The sequence below is a fragment of the Temnothorax nylanderi genome, unplaced genomic scaffold, assembly GCF_030848795.1.
Source record: "Temnothorax nylanderi isolate EJ_2023f unplaced genomic scaffold, tnyl_v1.0 TNYL_tig0065_pilon, whole genome shotgun sequence".
NCBI classification, from domain to species: Eukaryota; Metazoa; Arthropoda; class Insecta; order Hymenoptera; family Formicidae; genus Temnothorax; species Temnothorax nylanderi.
In genome coordinates this window covers 182,659-204,570 of record NW_027249127.1, presented here as the reverse complement: position 1 = coordinate 204,570, position 21,912 = coordinate 182,659, and the positions used below count along the sequence as shown (strand labels likewise).

At 40.3% G+C, this 21,912-nt stretch overlaps 1 protein-coding gene across 4 annotated transcripts in view; it reads right to left on the bottom strand.

The window, feature by feature from the left end:
* Positions 1-21,912, bottom strand: part of Twin (CCR4-NOT transcription complex subunit 6-like twin) — a 152,176-nt gene that overhangs the window by 27,596 nt on the left and 102,668 nt on the right. For 3 of the 4 annotated variants that reach the window (XM_071708169.1, XM_071708170.1, XM_071708168.1), the window contains one exon: positions 7,247-7,315. The gene's annotated coding sequence lies outside the window, so the exon portion shown is untranslated. Of the gene's footprint in view, positions 1-7,246; positions 7,340-21,912 lie in introns of those variants that run through there. The other variant, XM_071708171.1, reaches the window with a different exon arrangement.

Genomic DNA, 21,912 nt, shown 5'->3' with positions numbered 1-21,912 from the left:
TTACTCTTCTCTTTAGTTTTAAAAGATATCTTCTAAATCTTCGGTTTTAACATTTCACGTGATGATTGATGGAACGAATGTCTTTTTGCAGATGTTTTTCTCCCGACGAATACTGAGGAGAGGATTAGGCTAATCCGGGGTTTACCGTTTACCAGTCCAAACTGATAATAACCAAAGTTACCGAATAGTTATAGTACACATCGCTACGATCTACGATCATGTCCCCGAGGTAGCGAAACCTGATCGCTTCCTCGAAGTACGGCGCATTTATTGGTAACGAACTAAGTCAAACAAGCTCAAGTTTCGCCGACCAATATTAATTATAAATATATACATATATATTCCACATCCGGCATTGCATCTGAACAGATATAGTACCGCAGTATCACTTGCCGGGACAAATGCTGTTAGTTATATTGTATCGAGAAAGTAATGCAGTAAATTTTGATAATATTTATTTAGTTCACGGAAAAAATTAGCTACCGTAGCAAATCTAGTCGTAAAATATGGACAACTAACATTTTTTTGCCGCGAGAGCTATATTTTTAGCAATATAGTAGCAAAACCTTTTGCTACTTATACATTACGTTTCAACAAAGATAACTTTTTAATCGTGCGATTCTGTATAAGAATTTTAATCGCCTAATTAATTCTCCGAAAAGTCTAGATAAATATCATAAGCACTTATCGCTTGGTCGAGACGGGAAAAATTATTCCACCAAAATTTCCATAAATTCCACTTCCAAATACGATACCCTTTGATAAAGGGTTGCAATTTTCGTTATCAACTCCGGACGATAATAAAATGAATATTTAGTGGTTAGCGAAACTTGGCGTAAAAGTATTTTGCGAGTACGTGCGGGCAAATTTGCCGGCAATGTATTCCGCAAGACGTAAGCTAAAGTTCGATGGGCACGGTGTGCTGCTCGGGGCATAGTCGGCTGCCGACAGTCAACCTGTTAATCACTTTAATCTGCGAAGTGTTTTAGCAGCTTGGAGGAATATGCTTGAAGGAACACTTCCCGAACTTCGATCGAGTGGCAGGTATAGACAGACGATTCGCCGTAAATGCTACACACGTTGCGGTTTTGCGTTAAGATAAAAGGGCTAATTGCGCCGCGGCAAAAGGAGCGTTTAGGATAGATCTGGGAAAGTCATCCGTGAATTATAATTTTAACTTTCACGAAGAGAACTTAAATATTAGCTGCCACGTTAATTTCATGCCACACAATACTATAATAATTAAGAAAAAGTAACTAATAAATTACTATCCAGATGAGCGAACAAAATATTTTTTCAATATCTACGAATTGAATGCCAGTGAGATCCAGAAGTAAATTAGAATCTAAAAGAGAATTGGAAATAAAAAACCTGTATCTGTATACAGTATCTAATAAGGGAAATGCCACACAATACTATAATAATTAAGAAAAAGTAACTAATAAATTACTATCCAGATGAACGAACAAAATATTCTTTGAATACGATCCAGAAGTAAATTAGAATCTAAAGGAGAATTGGAAATAAGAAAACTGTATCTGTATACAGTATCTAATATAAGGGAAATGCGATTTTACTTTATGTCAGGCCACAAGTATTACGTTGCAGAAGGCGACGGCAGTCAATGGCAGCGGTGCGAGCGGTAGTCCATTCACGGGCTAGGCATCCTCTCCGAGGTCAATGATGCCGCGCGCCGAGCCGCGACCTGCCTCAAGAGTTGCCAAACCAGTCCACGAGAGAAGATCCGAACAGGTTACCTAATTTACACATGCCAGAGGGAGACCGCCGCTCGGCTCTCGCGTGCCGCGTAAAGCTGCTCTCGCACCGGATGTCCCGCTCGACTAAACGACTAAAGTACGGCTTGAGGATTAATAAATTAGCAGGTTCGACATCGGCGTCGTATTTTCCAGGCGACCGGTAGTAACGTTTGTTAAAGAAGGCGTCTGAAAAGTCGAATCGAGTCGACGTGCGCCGGCGGGCGAGTGCTCCGGGAAAGCTCCATTGCCACTCGCGAAATATTTTATAAAACGCGACGCGTCTCGTGCTGCGAGAGAGCTGAGCCGAAATTTCCGAGCGTGGGGATCAACTTTGCAAAGATCCCAGCGACGATAAATAACCGACTTTGCGGCGCAACAAACCCGTGCAGCTGCACACGGCCCCGAAATAGTTGGCTCGTAAATCGGTATTACCGCGAATCTCCAGTCCGCAGCAGCGGTGGGATATTTACAACGTAAAAATCTGCCCGCGAGTAATTGGCCCGACTGGAAAGTCGAAATTCAAGAGCCTGACCTAGTTTTGCGCGCAGCCCCCTCGTCGTAGCAACCGGAGTTATTCACAGATCGAAACGCCGCGCCGTGCTCGACCGACTTTACGAATATATAAACGCGGCGTGTGCCTCGCGGAAATGCAGCGAAATAAATCGGCAGAAAGGGAGTTCGCCTCTGAACGCTACATTCGAGGAAAGTAAAGTAGCATACATTTCTATGCAACATCGCGATATACGTATACGTATCTTTTTTTTATAATACTCGTATATACGCTTTACGTTGCAGTGTACATTACGATTATTGGAAACGTTTTTACGATCTGATAAAAATTTCGTGGTCGATAAATTTTAATCCATTTCTCGCTGGGATGTAGATTCGATAACGGTAACAGAATCTACCAATTAATAAAATTGATCAACAATTGGAAATATTCTTTTACGAAAACTTGACTTTCATACTTTCGTGCTGGGCATGCTATTTTAACCGTCGGGAGTTTAATGATCGGAGGAAAGCGCGATACCGGTTACCCATCTACGCATCTTGAAGCCTTGTCCCAGAATCTAAATGAATCCTATACGATTGAGCGCCATTATTTCATTACTTATCGTTGTAAGATCGGGATAATCGTGGTAATTAAATAACAGGCAACGACGATGATCCTCCGGCGAGGCGAACGCGATAGTAATGGTCGGGCCCTTCGCGCAATATTAACTAACAGTAACAAACGCAGGCACCGCTCGCTCGCTCGCCCGTGTAACGCCGGCATCGACGGCGGCGATGACGGTAATAATCACGACAAAAGTGGCAACGGCGATGATTACCACGCGCTACGGCAATAACGATTTCTAATAAGAATATAATCGCGCGCGCGCAAGCAGTTACAGGCGTCGGAATGATAATGGCGCGTAATTGCTCCATGTCCCGTAGAACCCGACCCGGCCATGTACGAGGCCACCGTAATGAGTATGATTGTGAGGGTCGTCGCCGAGGTGCAAGAAGTAATTTGCACGGGTCTGTCCGGCTGCCGGCATCGCGCGCCAGCTTTGCACCTCGGCTCGTCCTTCCGGACAACACAATTGGCGAGATAACGAATCGGCGAAATCACAGTGATAGTCACATTCGAATTATCGAGTCCATTTTTTTTAAATGGATTTAGAAATAAGAAAAAAATTTTAATAAAAATATATGGAGGCTCTCTTGAATGAATCAAATAAGAATAATGAAAGAGACAATAAGAGCCAGGCGTAGTAATTAGTGCGCAATATAATATATTATCAAACAGACAAATTAAATGAAATTAATGGACCTTTTTTTGGATCATCCTCAGCGCAACATTAATAGATTGTAAGACGTATTACATCGGTCGCAGTCAAACAATAAAACCAGTATACATATAGATAATCATTATAGCTGATGTGTGTAGTCTCTCACAACGTAGAAGAAAATAATTCTCATGTTTATCAATGTTTGCGATCGAGTAAATATATTCTCTACGTAAAACAAGGTGAGATATGACTCGAGCTCGCTGTCCGCAAATTAAAATTCACATCGGCTATGGAATGGGGAACGGGGTATCGCCGGTGCTCCGTTCGGTGGAGCTTGCACTTGTGTGAATCCCCATCACCGGAGCGACGGGGATTCCGCGCGTTCCGGAACGCGTACACGAGGATAATTCTCATCGAGGCGTCCCGTGGTATAACGGTGGCGATGACGGCAGCACGGCGAGACCTACCACCCCGAGCGTGTACAGCGGAAACGCGCAACGTGCGCGCGGCTCGGCTCGTTCGGTCGCCGCGATAATTGCGGCGTTCTCGGTGAAATTGGTTTTAAGCGTTCGCACACGCGTAATTCCTAAATTGCCGTGTTCGTAAGGCGGCAGCTCCCAACCGGCGCGCATTGAGCGATTACGCAGCCACCGGCGGCGGGCGGCGTTGCAGCGCGCGGTTTTTCCCTTTCTCTCTTTCTCTCTTTCTCTTTCTCCTAACATAATACCCTCGTGGTACGCAATGCTCGATCATGACCGTTTACTTAATAATATATGTCTGCGTTCCAATTCAACGGTATCTTTACAGTGTACCGGATTTCTCGAGGAACGAGAGTAAAGTATAATTAGCAGAGACCGTCGATAGATTTGACATTAAATTTTCTTTGACGGAAATTCAACGATGGTCTAATTATGGAGTTATTTGACATTGAAGAATAGTGAATCTGCACCGTCTTTTATATAATTTACAATTATAATTTGTATTTGATTATTTATTAATTAAAATTTATATTTTTTTATTTATTTTGCATATAGGTTACTTATAATATTCGTTATAAATATAATAATTGCATGCTTTCTTATATTCATTATAATAACATAACTGTTAGTTGTAACATTTGCATTACATATACAAACTCGCTATAGTTAAAGAATGAACTGCGCGCTCTCTTGATCCCTTCTATTAAATATCTATTAACTAAATCTCCTACTAATTGAATTTTAATCTAAATACAGTTTAGAATGGAATTTTCGATTCTACGAGAAGATCGTCTTTAAATATATCGGAAAATGCGTTTCCGCTGTTGCAGATTGCCGTAATTTACGACACACCTTGTACGTGAGGTTCACTCGCGGGAATTACGACGAGAGCGTTTCAGATGACCTGGTATGAGAAGGCATCTGTAATTTTTATCCAGAATTTAATGACCCGTTTCGTTTTTTTTCCTTTGAAATAAAGTGTAATATGTTCAAGTAAAGTCAGCGAAACGTCAAATCATTCGCCATTTCCCGCTTTAGTGCCTCTCTAAATTATTGATAAATCACTACTTACTGCACGTATACGTGATCGAGACCGGCAATCTAACCGGCCAGAAGCAAATACTATGCCCGCGCGGGAAATAGCTGTGCACATATCGTAAACATTTATGTCGTCAATTTAATTTTTTTTGCAAGCTAAAAACAATTTTCCGCATCTGTATGTAACATAAAAGATCGTGAGTCTAATATTAAGTTCAAAATCAGGTTTAAAGTCACGTTTCTGTATCGCCGCAATTATAGGAAAACAGCTGGCTCTATATGAATCACAAAACGTAGATCAAACCGGAGATACTTTCCTGAGATATTTCGCTTTCTCTGTAAAAAAAAAAGGAAGAAAAAATCAAATAAATATATTAATAAAACGTAAGCGCCAATCGCGAGTTTGCCGAAGAGCCGCACAATACGCATCTGCATATGCGTGCAAACGGTATAACTAATCAGTGACCGTCGTAAGTATAATGGGCCTCCTCGTAAATAATGAATAGCGTAAACCGTAGCGAAATGATTTATCGCGTCCAGCGCGAGCCGACAATGGCTTCCTTTTGGACGGCGGCAGACCGGCCAACCCGCCATCCAGCCAGCCCAGCCAGCCCAGCCGGCCGTTTGTATACCTCTCTCCGCGCGCTTTCTCTCCCTCTTTCACCCTCTTCCTGCTACCTCGACCGCCGACGCCGCTGCCGTCGTGCCGTGCCCGTGTCGTGCAATAAATCTGTCCAGATGGTGCGGTATACAGCCGTCGGCGGCGACGGGATGCGGCGCGACGCGCGGCACCGCGCGCCCCGGGGGCCCTGCGAAACTCGTCGGCGTTGACCGATGGTCAGGGTGCCACCATCGTCCGGACGCGGGGTACGTTAAGGCGAATTTACGCGAGGCGAGCTCTGGGGTTCCTGGGCGATATCGCGCCGCGCGCGAGCGAGTCTCTTGCTTCGAAAAAACTGAGATAAGAGAGGATGGACGTGTGCAGGTGCACGTGGAATTTCTCCGCTTCTTCTGAACTTAATCATTACTAGTATGTCTTTCTGGCCTCTTCCTTTTTAATTGGAGATGATAAATAATTTAGACAGACGGTGAGATATTAGAATAAAATTAGTGATCTCAGGATCGAGTTTTGTCACTTTTATTACCTATTTCAGAAGATTACATTGAAAAATAAGACGAAAAATACACTTTTATAAGAGATTCGATAATTAAAAATTCTACCTTTAATATATCTATAAAGATTCTTCAAAGATTTTGATATCGCAATAGGTATTTTAGAAGATAGAAGAGACCAGGGAAATACTACAGCAATATGACATAATTATTAAGATTAATTAAGAAAGTGCAAAGCACGGGCTTTCCAAGGTGGTCATCAACGAAAGACTCCTGATATTTCACTTCTGTTGAAACGGATGTTTCGTTTCGAACGCGGACGCGGAAATAATTTTCGTTAATTCGACGAGACGAGCGTAGTTACGGCCCCGTACACAGGCATATAAACGCGACTCGGCGTCGAGCTTTAAGTAACGACCCAAAGTAACGGGGAAGTTCAATATCACGGCGCGAGGGAAGGCAGGCGCCGCGTGGCCTTTAGTGCGTGAATTTATTACCCCGTCGGACGTAAATTGTAATTTGTTTTACGTCGCGCATTCGCCGCGCGCCCTGTCATATTTTGACTCGCCACGTGCGATTGTCACAGCGGCACATTATTCACTATCAGCCGTATGTTTTCCCATACGTTATCTTCAGACTCGCCCGTTAGACCTTCCCGATGCGACGTGCGTGCGCGCGCGTTGTAAACATTTACGTATTGATTCAGCGCGCGGCTCGCGCATCCTATAACGAATGTACGATGGCGCGAAACGACGTTGACGAGTCCGTTAATGAAAACCTTACCGCGCGTTATATTGATCGCGAAGGAGATTAGCGCGATTCCGAATCTGCGATTGATGTTTCTGTAGATTAGAAGAGGACTGTTCTTCGCAACGCGGTGTAATTATAAACAAATTAATTCATCGTGCGAAAAGTCAGGTTCGTAGGAAAAATAAGCGAAATTTTATTCTACCCGACAAATGAGTTCGTCAGTAGAGATAAAGAATATTTAATTTATATATATTTACTTGTTTTATTCGCGACGGAAAGATGAGCAAGTTTTTGAGTCTGATGATATAAGCGGCTTGAACGGATGAGTACTTACATGTTGGTCTTGTCCTATTGGGCCTCGTCAATGGAATCCATGGTCTTTGGGGCGGAGCGTTTGCCGTAACTAGAAAACAAAAACGAAAGACATCATTTAGTAGCCGCGCAAAAAATTAGCTAAATAAATTAAAAATTACCGGAGTAAACCAAGTTCATCTAAATTTATTTCGCCCTAATTGTTTAATTTATCATGAACGTTTGCATCGGTCATTCTCTACATTTTGTCTCAACAGTGTTCCTCCGAAGATACAACCTCAAAATTTACGATTCCTCTTTAGGCGAAGCAACATTTTACCATCCTGAGAGTAACCTAATTAGATGGCGAAGCAAAGATCATGGTTATTATAATCGTTAAATTGACGGGGTAAGGGGGGAAGTTGCGCGCGCTCGTTAAAGTTCATTACATCCCGGTTCATTACGTCTAATGGCGCTCATTTACGGGAAGCGCGCGGTCCGATAATTAAATCGTTCAACCGAATGTCACTTGCACGGGCCCCCTCCCCCACTGCCTGTGCTATTAACAGGGTACGGGGCCAAGAAGGACGCGCGGCGCACGTGAAACGCGAAGGAAAGAAAACGCGCCGTGCCGCATCGCCTGCACGTGACAGCGGGTTTATACCGTGTGTCCTCGTGGCCTCGTCTGTCCACTTATCCTCGGGAGGACTAATGGAAGATGTTCTCGGGAGAAGCACCGAATTTATCAAACGTTGTACGCTCCCACGGGAAAAACACTCGTCACCGTCAAAAAATGGTCGGACATGATTATTATTATACCGATGTAATATTTTAATATTGAACTAATTTTTTTCAGAGGGGAACGAATTGCCTCGATCGAGGATTGTCTTGACGTCGTTCCCCTTGATTAGTTTTTAACGACAAACCGCACGTTTGCGCGATACGCACCGCAAACGAGGAAGGGATACGTGATCCTGCGGCCGCCCGGCCATGCGGTTGAGATTCCTGTTTTAGCCTTCAGCGGTTAGCTAAGTATCGAAAGTCGCGGCGTGCAAGAAACGCTCTACAAAGCTTCCGCGAGCGGAACCTCGCGTTACTTTCGTCGTTGATAATTGTTGGTGTCTTCGAACGTATTTTTGGAAGTGGCGAGATTTATCTTGCCTGACGCGAGAAGGACGTGTATCAGGCTGAGGTTTAATATTAGGAAAATAGGTCGATCTGTCGGACGTTTATGTTCGGCATTCTCGAGATTCTCTCTTGAAATATCCTCCAAGTTTCAAGAATAATCTCGTTGTTTCTAGAGAGAGACTACAGGAGAGTTATTTACGACGCGGGGGAAGTTTCGCAATCTATTCGGTGGTCGTTGCGCGAAATCTTCCCGGGAGGCGAGAGATCTTTCGCCGATATTTCACCGAGGATCTGTTCGCAAATAACTCGTGGACATTCCTACTTTTTCCCCATTAAAATGGAGTTGTCTTTCGCTTAGCGTTACGAGAATGATATTTAAATACACGTACGAAGGGCACATATGCATAAAAATACAATATTTGCGTAAGTAAAACGAAAAATTAATATTTCAGAAGGGAACGAAGACGAGGAAACTAGAGCGATACATTTAATTAATCAGAAAATATAAAGTTGGAATTAACGACCGTGCTAATGTAAGTGCGAATGAGACTTTTTGTAATGGGAGGACATACGGGACGCATGTAAAGTACGTGCCACGACGCGGCGACGTTGCATATATATACATATAATGTAATAACACGTTTTTCGAATGCAGCGAAGCGTGAGCAATTTGCAGTCACTTTCCACTGATTATCGTCATTAAGTTGCGTATTATCTTGCGCGCGCGCGGATGACCAACTCAATCGCGCCGCACCGTCCATCCGAGATTAATCCGAACGCTTTTCGAAGCTCGTAACACGTCGCGTTACAATCATGCGTGCCAATCATAGCGTCGCTGCCGCGGGCACGTAGGGGATTAATCGGATGGGAATAACTCGTGTGCGATGGCGTTGAATGCGCGCAAAAACGAGGAATCGAAACGGTTCTCGTCGGCGTCGGGGGGGCTTTCCGCCGTCATAATCGAAAACCCGGGGATTTCCGTACGCGTTAAGTGTCAACGAGACGTTTCGCCGGTAAGCCTCAATTACCACGGCGATTTTACTCACTATCAGATCTCAGCGCGTAGGATATCTGCTGTGAAGCAGCAGAGGAAATGGAGAATCCGCGCGTTTAATCTGTTTCTCCAATATCTTCGTAATTTCACGCGTGGCTATTTGCTTCTTTCAACTCGTTATAATTGACAAAAATTAAAAAAAAAAGGAGTAAAGAAATTAATGGAATACATGTTCTTTCCTAAAATCGATATATAACTTGACACGTCGGGAGAGAGGAGTATCCAAAATGCATACCCTCTTTTCTCCTTTCCTCTCACGAGATTTTTCGCTCTCGCAATTGCCTCGTTTCGGGCAAGCTTGTCATTATCCGCGCAATATTTTGCGCTCAGAGCGATAAGAGGCGCGCTCGAGGAGAAATTCGGAGATCATCGTATCGGCGTATCGATTGATCTCGATAAAATATCTGCTCCGCGGGGGCAGAGAGAAGCGGGAGGTGGGATGGAGGTGATACTCCGACGAGGGTCGCCGGCGAAGATCTATCTCGACGCGGAGGGACACGGGATAGAGAAAGAGAGAGACGAGCGTAAAGGGGTAGAGGGGCGGGAGCGGGGAGGATCGTAGAATTGAAACTGAGAATTCTATTTCGCTCCCTCGGGAGCCGCAGGCGAGAAGATAGAGATAGCGCCCCTGGGAGCATCGGTGTGGGATAATATAGGCGACATGCGAGAAAGGTGGAGAGAGAGATCCGCGCTCGGCATGCAAAGGGGCGTATTTCACGTCGCGGTTGACGTCGCGGCGATTTATTCGACGTTGTATTTCTGGCTTCAATGAATTTAAATGCGTAGAGCTTAGGACGTAGAACGTCGCGGTACCTAAGAGCGGCCGCTCCCGAACGTTGATCCTGAATTTCTATCACGCACGCACGCACGCGCGCGCGCATGTGCGCGCACGAGGCGAGCGTTTTACGCGAAATTCGAGCGGAGATCGCGATATTCGCTATCATTAATTGTATAGAATCCGCGACTTTAATATTCACGGTAGACTCCTGACGATCCCTAAACATATACAGCGAGCGTAAGCCTCTTACCAATGTGAATTATGAGATGAGTATCTGTTTAAAGTTGAGCCATCAACCCGAAGAGATCGTGAGATTGCATAATTACATATACGTATATTAATTTCCACGGTGGGATTCTCCCTTCCTGGACAGCTGCGACGACCGTAAGCTCCTTACAATGTGAATTATGAGACGAGCGCCTATTTTATGAAGTTAATTCCAAGATAAGATAAAAGACAGATATATTATATTTATTACGCACGACTAATAAATGTATACGAGCGCCGTAAGAGATACTTGGACGAGAAGTTTAGTAATTATATCCTTTTTAGACATCGCAATCGATCGCGTCGAATCCTTACGCGGGGCACAGAAATCTCACGCGCCGCGGGTCCACGCGGGAGAGAAGGCAGGAACGCGACAGAAGCGCGATTACAACTGTACGATTCACGTACGTAGCGGCATAGATATGCGCGGAAACAATTACGCCGAGACCCGTCCGTCGTCCGCATTCCGAGTCTTACAGACCCAATTAAGATCTCCCGTCGAGACGCGATACGCGCGAGACGGCCCCGTCGTAATTTCCCCCCGGTGCAACGTGTTCCAGCTTCTTCACTTCGTGTTCGCTTATCGCGCGCGCCGGAGACTCCTCTCTCGTCTCTGTCATTTTCTCCCTTTTACACGCTCGTTTCCCTGGAACCTTCACGCCGCCGCCGTCATGGGAAGCGATCCGCGCTCACTAAACTCGCTCGCCTTAATAATTAACGTCCCGCGAATTGAGACGTCTCGATTTCGCGAATTGACGTGCCGATTAAGCGAAGGAGCATCTAGAGACGATTAAAACGACCGGAGATGCGCATTTATGAAAGGAAGAATATATAGCGGGTTTTCAATTTCGTTTTGAAATGTTAAATGAACGGATCGCTCATATACATGAGATATTTCTTTGACTTTATCACTAATTCCGAAAACTCAAAAATGTTTCTCTCCTTTTAAACTATATTAAATTATATGTAATATAATAAAAGAAAATATAATTTAATTTATCTAATCTCCGTTTCGTTAATTTTTCGCAATAAATAATCATGTCTGCAGCAACTTGGATGAGAGTTAAGCCGAGGCTCAACCCCGACGTTTTTAAAGCGGACTCATTTTACGACTTGAGAGAAGACTGTTAGAGCTATTACAGTCGCGACATTTTTAATTTATGCGCACTTTTATTTTATTTAGGGATGCATTTAATCTTCCTTCTTGAGTCTCGGCCGTGATACACGCGCATATATTAAAATTTTCTTAATACCACGCCGCTGAAAATTTCACAGTTTGCGGCCTCGTGTCTCCTTAATCTAGAAATTGCTCCGTCATGACGCTTTTTATCAAGCCCACGGAACCGTATAATTCAAGCGAAAATAAAGGAGAGACTAAATCAACACGTTGTTGTGTACCTTGTTCCTATCTTTCTCGTTTTATTGGAATTACAATTTTCACCGTGTCCTTATTCAATAATGTAATCGCTAAAATTTAAGCTTCCTCGGAGATCGTTCACGATATTTATTCTCTTTGACGTGGCTGAGTCGTGGAAAAAATTTTATGTAATTACGCTTGTTTATTATTCGGCACAGAAGAGCATCGAAGACAACACAATAATCGGCACAAAGAAAGTCGATATATTTTTTTATTTAACCTAGTTTACCGTTTCCTTTTAAATTGAGTCTTGAATTAAATGAGAGTTGATCTAATGATCTATTTACAGTTCTGAAATATCGAACTCGCGAAACTCCCTCAAGATTTAATTAACTTAAGAACCGCTGACGATTCGACGTTATTAATTTTAAAGAAAATTTAATGTTAATAATTTTATTATCGATTAATAATAAAAAGACATCGGCAATCTATATTGGCAACATCCTGTATACAACTGCAGTGCTGCTTCGCAGTGGTTTCGCGGTGGTCTTACCGAGTGTAATCGATTACAGCAAATTGACAGCGTTCGTTAATCATACATTCAATTAGATATTTTAATCGCGGCTCGTGACTCGGCCGATGTTATTTCTACATAATCACCGTTCATAAATATCCTTCGCCGAGTCGGACGGGGGAAGATCGTCGGGGCACATCCCTTTTGAGATCTGCACAAAGCGAGGACTGCCCGAGTGCGAATCAATGAGAGGAAACTATCGACGTGTGCATCCTGCGACATGCGTGCCCTTAATTCCCATCTGGCAACACTGACAATTCCCCGGTATGCTGATCGCGCGTAATTACGCGCTGTCTACCTTATTAAAGGGCTCGCCTCGTTGCTGCGAAGGAAACGAATGGCTCGCCTAGCATCAGCGAAAATTATTATATGCGCTCAGTGCCGTGATTATAACGTGGCGAAAGTGGTATCCATCTGGGAAGAGATCTGTAACGAGCGTCTCTCCTCACATAATCTTCGTCTAAAAGAAATAACCTTTTAATTAATTAGAATTTTCTTGTCCCCACCTGATAATAACGTTTGTTATCTTTGTGAGAGTGGAGGATTTATATATATATGGTATAAATATCTTCCTTAACAAAAAATTAAATCGTAACAGTAGATTATTTTAAAAATAGAGAACTTGTACTTTCTCAAAACATAAATGTGAAGTCTCAAGGAAAATTTTGATTAAATGGACGCAGTTCTGCAATGCGGAATCAACTCCGAAACCTTTCTTCTCCCTTAGAGTAAATTTCGCATAAATACTAGAAATAAAAATTTTGCGCCAACGGTATCTTAAATATAATGACCGAACTATAATCCTCCTCAAATGCAATTCCACTATGTGCGGAGAAAACCTCCTGTCCATGTAAAATATTATATTAGGACAAAATAGGAGAGAACGCTTGGCACTTGGTTCCTTATTGCACAACCGCGCGCATCCAAATTATTAAAATTTCTCATAATACATTGCTTATACGTGCTCTCGTTATGTACGAAGTTACAAAGGAGAGATTCAGCCATGTTTGAATTTACGGGATGCGCGAGCCAGTTACAATTCTAGTTACGGCTCTGCAGTCATAGAATTAATATAAACGCGAGCGCGGAAGGCCCCCGATACGATAAATTGTATCGCGTGTAGTCCAATAAACTTTAATTGCGCGCCGATTAAAATACGGGTTCGCTTTTTACCGACGGTAATTACTGGCTCGACGGTAATTTGTGGCACGCACTCGGCGGACACATCGTAGGCAGTTGCGAGGCCAGGAATGGAACACACATTCCCGGCTATACGATAAACAGACAGACGGAAGCGTTTTCCGCGATACGGATGTCTCTCACCCGTGTTACAAACGACCCCTGACAAATCGCGATAAGAGTTACTCCGGCGGCCTCGATAAAATGCGTTGAATTGTTACCGAATAGCGGATTAAATACCGGGACGCGAGAGCCGCCGCGCCGCTCCGCGCCGCGCGCCGGGCGGAGGGCTCGTCGTATTTGTTGCGTCATACTCCCGTTGCGCCCCGCTTTTTCTCTTTTATGTGCATAACAATTTTTTTTAATTTTCCGAGATTTTATTTTCACACACGCACGCGAGCTAACATTTTTCGCGATAAAAATATATGACAAAAGTGTAACGAATAAATAGTCATTCAGTGGTTCTCAATTTTGTTTTATTCTTCGACGAGCTTTTGACTCTTCTCTGTCTTTTGTAATAATAAGAAATGCAAATGGTCTATTTAAAAATTTAATTTCTGAAATTTTTTAGAAACTAAAAATAGAAATGTTGTAATGTCTTACTTAGTACTATATACAAGTACTATACTCCTTTGTTTATAGAATTGTTTTAAATAATCGATGATACAATAATGAATGTGTAAAATCTTTTCCGTGAAATATCAAACTAATGCCTTTTTTTCTTTCTTTTTCAAGCTGACGATGACAAGCCACAATAATCAGCCGATATTTATTGCCGGTTATCAGCTAAGTAAGCTGGAAAAGTTTCAACGGCTAACAATAAGGCTAAAGTGGTTCTTCCTCTTGCCAGAACTCGGAAAGTTTGTGAAGTTGAGACCTTAAAATGCAAATTTTTATAAAATTGATATGGCATTTAATTGTCCACATTTGTTTATAAATAATCATTTTTGTCCACCTTGCAAATAAATTAAAAATGAATAAAAAAATAAATTTCATCATGAGCACCCTTAAGTGTGTTTCTAAAAATTATATATAAATTCTGATTGTCCATATTTGTCCATAATTAATCTTTTTTTTCCCATTTTCTGAAAAAATTAAAAATAAACAAAAGAGTTGAACAAATTTCATTGTAAGCATTTCTGCTTAGTGAGTTTTTTTTAAATTTATATATGGATTCCCATATTGTCCATTATTTGTCCATATTTATCTATAAATAATTGTTTTTTGTTTACCAAAAAATTCAAAATTAACAAAAAAGTTGAACAAATTTCATCACGAAGACTTCTAAAAGTACGTTTTTTTTAAAATTATATACGAAATTCGATTGTCCGCAATGTGTTCACAATTTGTCTATAAACAATTGTTTATTGTCCGACCTGTAAGAGGGGTCATAAACAAACAAACAAAAATTGAGCCAATTTTGTCATACATATCTCTAAATGCATTTTTAAAAATTATGTACATCAGGATTCGATTGTCTAAAATTTCTTTATAAATAACCGGTTTTTGATCATTTTGCAAAAAGATTATAAACAAATAAAAAATCTAGCAAATTTTGTAATAAGCATTTCCTTTAATACAATTCAATTATGCATTAATGAATGTACTGTTCTTTCTCATAAACTTCTTATTAATTATATACGAGCATAACATATCATTTAATTACTAAGCATTGTTTTAATTATATGTTTTTTATAACTACACATATATTAAAATTATTAAAAACATTACAGCGTAGAATTATGTTTACATTTCTTTTAACATAAATCATGTATTGAGATAAATTACATTTTGTTAGATGTATTCAAACGGAATAAAGGCGAATAATCTAACAATTAAAAAAATAAATATTAGATAATATTTTATTTAATTGAGGAAGACAATGTTGTTCAGACTTGGGGGCCCTTATAATGAAATTTGTTCAACTTCTTTGTTTATTTTTAATTTTCTTGCAAGTTGGACAAAAAACGATTATTTATGAACAATATGGACAAATGGTGGGCAAAAGAAATTCATATATAATTTAAAAGAAACACATTTAGGGATCCTCACGATCAAGTTTGTTATTTAATTTCAGACTTCCAAAATGGTCGAAAGATTTACCTTTTAAAGATTATTCCTTTAAAAATTAACAATCTTGCGAAAATTCTATTACGGAGACTAACCATAGACTTCATCTGTATATCGTGCGTGTGATTTTATATTTATTAAGATAATCTTTACTTCTTATACAATATTGAGTGTTCCAGAATACAAGACCTGAGCTTAACATGGCCTAAGTTTAAAATCAAAATTAAAATAAAACCGATTATAAAATGCTACTAGATTGTATCCGCGAAACAAATTGCTTTGAGACGTTAGCAATATTCTCTTCTTTAAAGAGCTTCCGTCATAATTATAATTGAAACACCTTCCAATCTTCTTCGTGCATCAATAACGAATACCCGTAATGGAAGGCTTCGGGCGGAAAGGACTGATCACGAGAAGCATGAAAAATGCAACACTTTATCGTTCCGTTCACTTTTTTTTTCTCTTTAGTCTCTCGCGGATAGAAGAGGTGGAGGAGGAAGGGCGAGGAAGGAGGGGGAGAGGGAGGGAGAAAAGGGATCGACAAAGAGGGCTCTCGTCGAGGGAAACGCTGTCGCTCGCGTTTTCCGCCTTTATCCTTCACATGTATATTCTCCTTTGTCAGCGACAGTTTAAAGATACACCGTGCCCCGCCGTACGCAGAGACGGGGTACGTCAATATTGAATCACACGCGCTCGGGCTTGGCTTTTAACGTAAGTCACGTTTACCGGGATCCCAAGAGGTAACAGACAAATAGTTCCGAACGTCACTATTCTTCGTTTTCTCCCGCATACGCCCTCCCCCTCCCTTCCTCCCGCTCGCGCTAGCTCGTGTGTGTATCCCCTTACTTTCTTTGTATCAACCACCCCGTGTACGAGGGCGTGAAGCTTCGTATTTATGAGATTACCCTCGAAAGGGTCGATCCATTTTCAGAACGCGCCGCGTGGCATACCATAGTACCTTATTATCTAAAAATCCGGGATAGGGTACGGCTTTCCGGTTATATAGACGTGCGTTTTTATCGATTCCTCCCTCGCCTCCCTTTCCCCGTGGGAGAATCCAGCCAAAGTAGGTATCACGTTCGGGGTGGGGTACACCCCGGAAGATTATGCGGACATTTAAATTCGGCACAGCGGGATCGCGATAACGCGCAATTTGCAACTTCTTCGAGTGTAATCTTGTCGTCTGACGATTTGAAAATATAAAAATGTATATTTGGGAAAGGAATATCCGTTGATATAACGATGTTGACGTAATCGACGAAAGTCGACTGTAATATCTGTTATTCTATAATGTATTATAACTTTATGATTCCCTCCCTGCGTTATCTTCAAAATTTATTATCCACTATTAAACGATATTAAATTTCCATCGAAGCTGTCTTTTTCAGCTGTGTTTTATCGCGACATACGATACTTAATGTCGGAAATGCATAATGCATTGCTCGTTGCACATCAATCGGGAAAAATTATGCATCCTTTCCGCCCGACCGCTATAAAGCGATAAAAGCGCTGGATTCGAGGAACTACTCGTTTCCGAGGAACGAAATTCGGAATTGGTCTCGTCGGAGGAAGGCATGCGTTTCAGGCGGATAATAATCAAGAAATCAAACAGAAAACGTGGAGCGGACATGGACCTCGCTCGGCGATTTGGCAATAGCCGATCGACTGAACGATTTCTTTATCTCGTGAGACGACCTCCTTCGTCGGGATCAAACTTCCCGAAATCCTATTCCCGGAATCACGGACATTGCTTGGAATGAGTTCAAGAAGTAATCCCTGCATTACATTCATATTGTTACGGCACTTTATACGAGCGTCTTTTCCGCGAAAAAAAAAGTAACGTTGTTTCGATATCGCTCTTTTATCTTTCCTCGACAATATTAAATACATTTTCACGCAATTGTCTGTAATTACTACTGTTTGATGATTAATAAATATCCGCCGAGCTTATATTGTACATTTACGCCGCCGTAAAATAAACGCTATCGCGAATACCGCGATTCAAGTCCACACGCTGAATGTCGGCGATATCATACTTGTACGCGGTACAACATAGGATATCCCCTTACCCTGATATCGAGACTGTATTACGAAATGGCCTTATCCTGCGAGAGAAATATATTCCGTATATCTACTGCTATATCTAGGTAGTACCGCATCGGCAGTAACTCCCGGTAAGTCGGGGCTAAGCCGGCGTATCGAATCCGCGGGAATAACTGCGCACAGCCGTAAACTCAGCTATTCTAGGTATGCTATCATTGTTTGTGTAATTCCCCCTCGCGATCTGAGAACGCCCCGGCTTCGCGAGAGATGTATTTTCGCTTTGTCGCGGTTTCATCGTCGATATATTTAATAAACGCATTCGACTCGCGAAGGCGCGGTTCAAAAAGCGATATCTTCTCTTCCGCGGTAAGGTAAATGTACACATGCCTGGACACATACCTATGTCTGGACATTTTTATCATTTTAGTCCTTAAATAAGTTATAACGCAAATTAAAATCAAAGAATCAAAGATAAAAATATTTTTGTATTATATTTTTATCTTTGATTTTAATTCACGTTATACTTGTCTAAAAACTAAAATGATAAAGGTGTCCAGACATAGGCTACGTTTACACCCTGAATTTAGGCCGCGGCCTATACCTCAAATTCGACCTAAATTATTTAGGCCGCCTGCTGTAAACACTTGATAGGCGACCGGACCTGGCTTCAGGACAGGCCGTGTATTTTAGTGACCCGACCTGAAATAGGCCGTTATCATTTGCGATGTAAACGCGCGATCACGCGCGACGCGTCCTAAAAGCTTTATTTGCTTGTTCGGATTCGCTGCAATTCAGGGCGATCCCAAATACGATCCCGTCAATTTTTAGGTCTCTTTCGGTGTAAACAAATGATGACTAGACCTACTTCGGGTCACAATATAGGTCAGGCCGCGATCAGGTCGCTGGGTGTAAACGTAGCCATATAGGTCTTAACCCTCAGTTACCTTACGTTTTCACTACCTGTTGTTACCTCACCAGGATCTGAGAGACCCCTGTCGTCTTCTCCAGCTTGTATCTTTAAGACAAATGCATCAATTTGACGTCTTTTTTTTAAATCGATACATCTTTTAAAGATCTACAAGACTGTGTAAGTTAGATTATTCCAAATTAAAAAATGTAAATGTTATTTAAAAAAAAACTTGTTTTTCTGAATGTCGCTGAAGCTAGCAGCGGGCGCTAGCAGCGGAACGTCTCGCGGACAGGGCCGAATATCATGTGGGTTCCTCGGGGGGTACGAACGTATCGTAGGTTAATTACTATCGGCCGCTGGGCTTTTCTTAGATATAATTAATTAATGAAGATTAAATATATCTATATATATTTTTTTTTTGACAATATTCAAACTGTTTTTTCATCGGTTTGATATAAAAATATGTTTTAATTGTTATAGATTATTCGATAAATAACTGTAGAACATAGTAAAGAGCGATTCTCTCCAAATTTTTAGAGAATCACGTTCTTGCGATAACAAAACGATTCAGCAAGTATTTGCGAGGGGACGCGGTTTCCTTTAATTGTTATACATTTTTTATTAATAATTTATCCAGCAGCGACCGATAGCAAAGAACGATTCTCTCCAAATTTTTAGGGAATTACGTTCTTGCGATAACAAAACGATTCAGCAAGTATTTGCGACAAGACGCGGTTTCCTTTAATTATTATTATTAAATTTTTGTTAACTGTCATTTCATTTTTTTTTGCAAAGTCCACGATGCGGTTTAAAAAAAAAATCGCATAATTTCTTACCGACATTACGTGAAAATTGAAACGGATTTAATTTGATTATTGCATACTTATACAAAGATTATTGCAAAAGTATTCGTTTCGACGAGTGGTTCGACGACAGCATAATGAATCCTTTCTTTGCAGCGATAACGGACGATGCAAGAGCTCGAGGTTCTTCAATAATATTTTTTGATATCTTTTGTACCCTGCGAATGTTAGAAATAGGTAAAATAAGTAAAGGGTTCCAAAAATGGTTGTCACGTACCGGTGTTCTCAATTACAATGTATGGCTATTGCCCATCATGAAAAATTCTCATTGGTCACTACTCATTATCAATTTCAGAGACAAATTATTTTTATATATAGACTCACTTCATGGCCGTCCACCACAAATTATAATTGATTCCTATATTTCTTTGATTGATCGCGAAATGTTAAATGTACAGAGGACTCCTCCTGATTGGAAAGAGTGGCAGTTATACTGCCCAGACGATATACCGCATCAGAACGTGACAAATAATGGAAGAAGAATTCCATCTGGAGAGACTGCACTGTTCACGTTTGCACTTGGGGGTACACGATAGCGACTGGTTCTTCGCACGTATTCAGCAGGATGATATGCTGATCGCGAGGAAAAGTATAGCGCGATATATTATAGCTGCTGCAGAACCGAAAAAAGTCGAGCAGACACAGTCAGAGTATACGGCCTGTCTCATCGATAGCGACGACGCAAAAACAGCCAAAAGTCGAGATATTAGTTTCAATACTAAATCACGAATGGTAAGAGGTCCACCAAGTGGTTTTTCAAGCACACTTGAATACTGCGCACAACTCTGTACAAAATCTGATTTACAATCAATAAATATGAATTAAAACAAGTATGCAAATTATAAATTTGCACGTTGCTTAATCAACATTTTATTTCGCTCATAAAGCTTCCTCTTATGAGGAAGCCTATTTTTTTATGCATAATTATTAGTAGATATTTATTAATTTGGCTTCCTCATAAAGGAAGCTTTATGAGCGAAATAAAATGTTGATTAAGCAACGTGCAAATTTATAATTTGCATACTTAAAAACTATGAGGAAGCAATGTGCAAGTTTCTACTTGCAATGCACTTAAAGACTATGAGTTAGCAATGTGCAAGTTTCCACTTGCACACTTTTTTTATTATAATAAGCTTTATTGCGACTAATACCTGTTATACTAATATCTGTTATACTATTACAAAAATCAATTAAATAATTAATGTTTTTACTAAAGTGATCCCTACTATTTGCGGATATTTCTTAATTTTTCCATTTTGTTCAATTTTTTTACTTATACATTAATTTTTTATTTCTACTTTAAAACAATTTTTTAAATACCTATATAAATGATTGGTACATCTATAAGTGTTAAGAGAATTGATATGCGTTCGCGGAATAATCTTGTGAAGTTGTGAACTGCATTTGTTATTATATAATCTTTTTTTTATGTATTTATTAATCAGAAACTTTTTGTTAAATTAGCGTTCGCGTAATATTCACAAGTGAAATTCAAATCGTGAACTGCAATTGATACTACGCAATCATAAGACAAAACAGTAGTAAAATTAATAATTAATAGATAGTTCGCGGAATAATCTTGTAAAGTCGTGAACTGCATTTGTTATTATATAATCTTTTTTTTATGTATTTATTGTTCAGAAACTTTTTGTTAAATTAGCGTTCGCGTAATATTCACAAGTGAAATTCAAATCGTAAACTGCAATTGATACTACGCAATCATAAGACAAAACAGTAGTAAAATTAATAAAAAATAGATCGATGAAGAGCGCTGAATCACTATTATACTAAAGCGTTCGCGCAATGACTGTATAGGAGCGTGAACTGCTGTATTTACTTGCTTATTTTGTATATAATGAGTAAGAAAATAAAGTGTAAATAAATGAAATAAATGTGTACCTTTTTATTTATGCCTTAATTTATACCTTTTGATTTTATTCTTTCTATTGATTGAGAGATAAATATATAATAATATAGATAATATAATAATATAAAGATCATGATATAAATTTCTATACTTTTTTCTATTTTAAGTTATATATACATAAATTAATACATGTTATTATTAGCTGGTTGTAAAATATTATTTCAATAATCTAATTTATATTTTTAATTACATTTGTTTTACTATATTATGACAATAATATATATTCTAATAAATAAAAATATATGATTTTGATTTAATTTAAAGTATACGATTATTTATCTAATTTTTATTATATACTTTTAAATTTATTTGAGAGAGAGAGAGAGAGAGAGAGAGAGAGAGAGAGAGAGAGAGAGAGAGAGAGAGAGAGAGAGAGAGAGAGAGAGAGAGGGGGGAGAGGAAGGGAGGGAGGGAGGGAGAGAGGGAGGGAGGGAGTCATAATTTTATATAATATATATTATTATTGCACCGATATCGAGATTGCTATACGTAATACGCATAAAACGCCTAGGAGAATATGTAATGCATTTACGCTCGTTATACTTGATTGCTCATATAT